This window comes from Prionailurus bengalensis, chromosome E4, assembly GCF_016509475.1.
Source record: "Prionailurus bengalensis isolate Pbe53 chromosome E4, Fcat_Pben_1.1_paternal_pri, whole genome shotgun sequence".
NCBI classification, from domain to species: domain Eukaryota; kingdom Metazoa; phylum Chordata; class Mammalia; order Carnivora; family Felidae; genus Prionailurus; species Prionailurus bengalensis.
Genome location: NC_057360.1, coordinates 13,494,055 through 13,501,941, shown reverse-complemented (window position 1 = coordinate 13,501,941; position 7,887 = coordinate 13,494,055). Strand labels below are relative to the sequence as shown.

General features: G+C 41.5%; 1 non-coding gene across 1 annotated transcript; it reads left to right on the top strand.

The window, feature by feature from the left end:
• Nucleotides 1-1,022: 1,022 nt before the first annotated feature.
• Nucleotides 1,023-1,155, top strand: LOC122476629. The gene has a single exon (XR_006295553.1). It is a non-coding gene; the product is annotated as a small nucleolar RNA SNORA70 (small nucleolar RNA).
• Nucleotides 1,156-7,887: the final 6,732 nt, after the last annotated feature.

The window sequence follows — 7,887 nt, the reverse complement described above, 5'->3', positions numbered from 1 at the left end:
GGTTTCTTCGTGGAAACCAAAATGCCAATATTTTGTCATAATATTTTAACTCTTTTAGGTATTTTATATTCTTTTATTTTTTTATTAAAAAAATTTTTTAATGTTTATTTTTGAGAGAGAGAGAGAGAGAGAGAGAGAGGGAGTATGAGCAGGGAGGGGCAGAGAGAGAGGGAGACACAGAATCTGAAGCAGCCTCCGGGCTCTGAGCTGTCAGCACAGAGCCTGACATGGGGCTTGAACTCACGAGCCATGGGATCATGACCTGAGCCGAAGTCGGACACTCAACTGACTGAGCCACCCAGGCGCCCCTATTTTATGCTCTTTTAATATTTGTATTCTCATTTCAAACTTCAAAACATGTTTCTCTTCTGCCAATTCCCCAAATAAAGTGTCAAATCTAATTTACATTTCTGGTAAGTCTGTCATAATTTTGATCCAATAATATTTTAAATATAAATTTATTTCAAAAACATTCAGAAACCGTTATAATGAACAGAAGTAGCAGAAAAGTCTTCCCATGATAATCAGGATGCAAACTAGGTGAAATACTCCAAAGGCAAGAAAAACACTGAAGAGATACAAGTACAGATTTGCACTACTTTTAAGGTCTTTGGGGTTGACATATTTTGTTCTAAAGTCTATGGCAAGCCACAAAATGTTTGTTGGTGAGAGATTAAGAGTTCTCACATTTCATAGCCTGTACCTGTGTATTTTACTTATATAAACAAATCAATAAATGAACCCTGAGGGCAAAAAAAAAAAAAAAAAAAAAAAAAAGAAAAGAAAAGAAAGAAAGAAAGAAAGAAAGAAAAAGAAGCAAGCAGACCAAAGGCAGGAAGACACAAAAGCAGACTGGCTGGGAGACTGTTGCCAAAACAGCCAAGAGGTGAAGGTGACCAAGCCCTGGGGTGGTATTGATAGGAAAGATGAGAAATGATTGAATTCTGCATATATTTGGAAGATAAGGGATTTACTACTGGACTGGAATGGAGGTATGAGAGGAAGGAATGGAAGATAAAGAGAGTCTGCTAGTTAAGCCAACTGTGCTCTTTCCCCACGGGGCCTGCTGGGCCGTGGCCGAAAACAGTAGCCTCCTGGGTAGTGTACGCAGCCTGTTGCTTGTTGGGGTTGCCCTAAGGGACCTTGGAGACAGCCCTTTGCAGTGAACATTCATGTCTGGCCTCATGCTGTCTCCAATCTGGGCTCTAGACAGGTAAGCGAGGTGACTTTGGAAAGCCCCAGGGCACAGTGGCCTGGGTCCGCATTGGCAGTCGTCACGTCCATCCGTGTCAAGCTGCAGAAAAGGGAGCATGCAACTGAGGCCGGCCCTATGCAGGGCCAAGTTCAGGTTCCCTGGCTGCCGGAAGATCCACATCTCCAAGAAGTGAGGAGAAATTCGAAAACGTGGTGGCAGAGAAGCGGCTCATCCCAGATGGCTATGGGTTCAAAGACATCCCTAATTGTGGCCCCCAGGACAAATGGTGGGCACTGCACTCATGAAAACCTCGGTGCTGTCCCCTCCTTATTCATGCCCGTTGATGGATCCTACTTTCTGTCAACAACAGCAACAAGAACAAAAATAAACTGAGGTATATTAAAATGTTAAGGGTTTATTTGAGCTAACATTGATTTGAATCAGGCAGTGCCAGACTGGAAGCAGTTAGAAGCACCCTACTGGTGGGAACGAGGGGAAAGGTTTTCGGAGAGAAGCCAAACAAGGAAATGATTTCATTGGCTATAACTTAAGGAGTGTGTTACTTGGGAAAGCCCAGTTGGCGGTTTGTGATTGGTTGTTCCTCTTAACCTCGAGGCATCTGCAGGATTGACTCTGGTTTAGGTTTCAGTTTGTTTATGTAGGCCTACCATCAGAGCCACCCTCAGTCTGGTGACCTTCTTGTGTGACTGCTGTAACAGTTCTGAGTTTGTTTTGTTTGTTTTTTTTCCCCTAAGCAAGTGGAGAATAGCATTGATCTCCCTGTCACCCTAGGCCTGCACGAGGCCCTCTTTTTCCTCTTTATTTCTGATCCCGTATTCCTCATAGGCATCCGCCAGTAGGCTTGAGACATATATTATTTAGAGTGTTTTAAATTTACATGGGCTCCGTGCTACCGATTTTATTTTGTGTATCACACCTTTTCCACTTGACACGATGTCTTCAGAGCTGACCACATAGCTGAATGTATATCTGCTTCATTAATTCTGGCTGCTGCTTAGTTATGCACTGACTGCATACATTCCACTTGATAGAGTTCTTTCCCTGACCACCAGCCCCCAGCTTACTCCCTGCCACTGCAAATGGCACTGAGAGGCACACCCTCATACAGGTTCCAATAAAGACTCGCATGCAAGTTTTTGCGGAGTGTATTCCCAGGAGTGTGATTGCTGGGACATATTTAGTTGCATAATTACTGGTTGCATTGTTCACTCTTGCAAACCAAGAGCCTTTGAGGTAACCCTTGCCCCGCATTCTTACCAGTTCTTGGTATTAAACTTTAAAATTTTTATAAAGTAGTATCTCATTGTTATTTTAACTGCGCTATCTGCTTCCTAGGGAGCTCAAGCATCTTTTCATAGATTTGTTAGGCATTCTTCCTTCTGTGATTTGTCTATTCTAATTCTTTGTCCACTTTTCTATTGGATTTCCTATCAATCTATTGGATTTCCAATCAACTCTTGTTGATACATAGAAGTTCTCTCTATATTCTACGTATGAATTCCTTGAGTTTTAGAGGTGGCAAATATATTCTTCCAGGTTGTCACTTGTCTGTTAATTTTGTGTATCATGTCCTTCTTTCATAAGAAGCCCAATTTTTGTACACTCAATCTACATATTTCTCCTCTGATGGTTGTAGTTTTGAGGATTTCCTTACTAATTCCTCCAATTCATGGTCACAGAGATATTCTTCTATACTTTCCTTATCTTTATTGGTTTCCATTTCAGATTAAAGTATCTAATCTCTGGCACAAAAACAGACACTCAGATCAATGAAACAGAATAGAGAACCCAGAAATGGACCCACAAATGTAGGGCCAACTAATCTGGGACAAAGCAGGAAAGAATACCCAATGGAATAAAGACAGTCTCTTCGGCAAGTGGTGCTGGGAAAACGGGACAGCGACATGCAGAAGAATGAACCTGGACCATTTTCTTACACTGTACACAAAAATAAACTCAAAATGGATGAAAGGCCTAAATGTAAGATAGGAAGGAGGAGAAAGCAGGCAAGAACCTCTCTGATCTTGGCCACAGCAACTTCTTACTCAACACATCTCCAGAGGCAAGGGAAACAAAAGCAAAAATGAACTACTGGGACCTCATCAAAATAAAAAGCTTGTGCACAGCGAAGGAAACAATCAGCAAAACTAAAAGGCAACCGACGGAATGGGAGAAGATATTTGCAAACGACGTATCAGATAAAAGGTTAGTATCCAAAATCTATAAAGAACTTATGAAACTCAACACCCAAAAAACAAAGAATCCAGTGAAGAAATGGGCAAAAGACATGAATAGACACTTCTCCAAAGAAGACATCCAGATGGCCAACAAACACATGAAAAAATGCTCAATATCACTCATCATCAGGGAAATACAAGTCAAAACCACAAAGAGATACCACCTCACACCTGTCGGAATGGCTAACATTAACAACTCAGTCAACAACAGATGTTGGTGAGGATGCAGAGAAAGAGGATCTCTTTGGTACTGCTGGTGGGAATGCAAACTGGTGTGGCCACTCTGGAAAACAGTATGCAGGTTTTTTAAAAGAATTAAAGAATTAAAGATTTAATTCTCTCAAAGAATTAAAATAGAACTACCCTATGACCCAGCAATTGCACTACTAGGTATTTATCCAAGGGATACAGGTGTGCTATTTTGAAGGGGCACACACACCCCAATGTTTATAGCAGCACTATCAACAATAGCCAAAGTATGAAAAGAGCCCAAATGTTCACTGATGGATGAATGGGTAAAGAAGATGTGGTATATATACACAATGGAGTATTCCTTGGCAATCAAAAAGAATGAAATCTTGCCATTCGCAACTACGTGGATGGAACTAGAGGGTATTATGCTGAGTGAAATTAGTCAGAGAAAGACAAATATCATATGACTTCACTTATATGAGGACTTTAAGACACAGAACAGATGAACACAAGGGAAGGGAAGCAAAAATAATATAAAAACAGGGAGGGGGACAAAACATAAGAGACTCTTAAATATGGAGAACAAACAGAGGGTTACTGGAGGGGTTGTGGGAGGGGGGATGGGCTAAATGGGTAAGGGGCATTAAGGAATCTACTTCTGAAATTATTGTTGCACTATATGCTAACTAACTTGGATGTAAATTAAAAAAAGTAATCTAGGGGCACATGGGGTGCCTCAGTCGGTTAACCATACGATTCTTGATTTTGGCTCAGGTCCTTATCTCATGGTTCTTGACTTTGAGCCCCACATTGGGCTCTGTGCTGAAAGTATGGAATCTGCTTGAAATTCTCTCTCTCTCCCTCTCTCTCTCTCTGTCCCTCCCCCGCTCACATTTCCTCTGTCTCAAAATAAATAAATAAATATTAAGGTATCTAATCTATTACAGTCAACATTTCTATACGGTATCAGGTAGAACTCCAACTGACTTTTTCTCCATGGAGAAGACAGTGCTTCTGGCATCAATGGGTAAATGGTCTACCTTTTCTTCATTTTTAGAGATGCTATTGTATACGAAATTTCCGTGTACATGTGGGTGTGCTTCTGGATCCCTATTTTATTCCATTGATGTGCTATTCCTGGGCCAGTAGTAAATTACTTTCATTGCTGTGGCTTTGTGACATATCTTATTATCTGGTAAGAAAGGTCCTCCATCTTTGTTCTTCTTTTTCAAAATTGCATTACATACTTGTGTCTTAGTTATTCTTTTATTTTAAAATTTTCTAATGTTTATTTTTAGAGAGAGAGACAAGACAAGAGAGTGAGCAGGGGAGGGGCAGAGAGAGAGAGGAAGACACAGACTCTGAAACAGGCTCCAGGCTCTGAGCTGTCAGCACAGAGCCTGAAGTGGGACTCAAACCCACGAGCCATGAGATCATGACCTGAATCGAAGTTGGACGCTTAACCAACTGAGCCACCCAGGCACCCCTGTGTCTCAGCTATTCTTTATAATTTTTAGAATCAAGTTTGTCACACTCCTCTCAAAATTGTGTTGGAATTTGAACGAAAAATGTATAGTAAGCATGTTATTTTTAGAAGAATCTATAGGTTTCTTGTTTTTGTTAACTGTTTATTTATTTTGAAAGAGAGAGAGTGAGAGTGCACACGAGCAGGAAAGGGGCAGAGAGAGAGGGAGAGAGAGGATCCCAAGTAGGCTTTACATTGTCAGTGCAGAGCCTGATGTGGGGCTCAATGTCATGAGCCTGTGAGATCATGACCTGAGTCAGTTGCTTAACCGACTGAGCTACCCAGATGCCCAGAATTATAGATTTCTACTGGTAAGCTATTCCACGTGAATATGGTATTCTATATTTTCTGGCCCTCTTTCATGCTTTAATAGGGTTTGCAAGATGATTTTTAAGACTCGAATATAGAAATCACTACAGATATATTTAAAGAGACATTTATATGAGTGTAGTGAATGTTTGGAAACTATCTGTTCAATAATAAAGGAACGATTTAAAAAATAGCCAATAGTTTGATTATGCATTAATAAAACATTGCATCAATAAAAAACATACCTTAGGGGCTCCTGGGTGGCTCAGTCAGTTAAGCATCTGACTTCAGCTCAGGTCATGATGTCACGGTTTGTGAGTTCAAGCTCTGCATCGGGCTCTGTGCTGAAGGCTCGGAGTCTGGAGCCTGCTTCGGATTCTGTCTCCCTCTCTCTGTTCCTCCCCCACTCGCATTCTGTCTCTCTCTCTCTCAAAAATAAATAAAGATGAAACAAATTAAAAAAAATAAAAAAACATACTTTAAATGAATCTTTAATGACATGAGAAAATATTCTTGCTATAATATTGCATTATTAATTACCGAGATTACATAGACTTCAATTGTCTTTATTACATACTTTTGGGTTCCAAATTCTCTAAAATGAACATGCTTTATTTTTGTGAAAACTGTTTTTTTCTTTTCTTTTCTTTATTATTTTTAAATGTTTATTTATTTATTTTGAAAGAGAGAGAGAGAGAGAGAGAGAGTGAAAGAGAGCATGTGGGGGAGGGGCCGAGAGTGAGGGAGAAAGAGAATCCGCTTTTGAGCTGTGGGGTTCAATCTCCTGAGATCATGACCTGGGCAGAAATCAAGAGTCAGATGCTCAACAAACTGAGCCACCCAGGTGCCTTTGTTTGTTTGTTTGTTTGTTTTTTTAAGTTGTTGGAAGCAAGTAAGATTTGCATTTGCCATCTGACTGTACAGGAACATTGGGAAAATGGTTTTTGACTCATCTGATGAGCTCATCCAGCAAGAAACGATAAGTCATGTGAAAACTTCCCAGTTTGACCCCCTTCCTGCTCCATCTGCTGGCCAGTTTGTCAGGCCTCCTGACTCAGCTAAGCCTGAATAAATGTAATTTCACGCATTTGCTTTTTCATGCAACAAACATTTAATAGTCTGCTGCTGTATGCAAAGCACTCTATTGGGGCCGTTAAAGACAAAGGGATGAGTTAAATAGCCTCAGCCCTGAAGGGGCTCAGCATGGCATATATACACCTAGGGTCTGCCTGGCTGTCAGGCCCACCTTCTGTGCCAAGTCTCCAGTCTTCTGTGCTCTAGGCAAGCCAGACTTTTTTCACTGTCTTCAGGCCGTTCAGTCATTTGGAATTTCTTCCCTTCCTATAACCTATAAAAATGCTACTTATTCCTTACACATCTGTGAGGACTTCTTGGACCCTCCCACTTTTTCTGACCTTCTTCCAGCACTTCTAGTGTGGCTCATACTTGGCACGTTTTTTGGTGCATTCTTATCTTTTTAGTCATTTTTCCCAAAGCAAAGCTGGAGGCATGATTGTTGTCTGCATTAACTACTGCACGTTTGGTTGTGATGGACAGGAAAAATGGAAATTCGGCATGTATATTTTAGAACAACACACCCCACGACACTTTTCTCTTGTGATATTGTCAGCAGATAGGGAATTAAGGAAAAGAACGTATAGGACCACACTGGTGATAGATCGTCAGTGTCTCCTCAAAAGTTTTAATCAGAGAGATTGTCTGATAGATTTCACTAAAGCTGAGGGGCTATTTATTAGGGAATTAACAGACCTTGATAATTCAGAGGCCAAAAAAGAGTGGTTCCATCAAGGGGTGAGAAAACAGGGCTCAACAATGTCCCTGTGGCCCTTGCCCTGGGCTCCATCCACTTGGAGAAGGTGTGTCTAATTCTGACTTGCACAGGGCACCTTCCAAGTCCTGAGCTTTGCTCCCTAGAGCTGTGTTCCCCTGTGCAAGTGCCTCTCTTGACTTTGTGGAAAGGAGTTACAGAGGCCCACCTGTCCACAGGAGAAGGGAAGGCTCTGTTCCGTCTCCCAGACTCACCCACCGGCTCATTCTCTTCTTCTACGTGGAGGAGTGAGGTGAGTGTGGGGATGCAGACAATGTTCCTTTCACATGTCTCCCTCCTGGGATGCGGAGTTGAAATCCTCCCCGCCTTCCCCCCCTTGGATGTGTGGAATGCCCCTTACCAATCATCCTGTGTACTTACAACTCCCCGTGGTGTTCTTATTCTCCTTTTATAAATGTGTGGCAGGAAAACGGAGACAGCAACGGCTGACAGATCACTTGGAAGTTTTGGAAGAAAGAGAAGGAAAGAATTTGAGCTGCAAAAAGCACACTTCTGTTTTGTGAAAGGGGAATGTGTTTACTTAACAAGGAGAGCTCTGTTTGGAGGCCAGTAGTTCTCA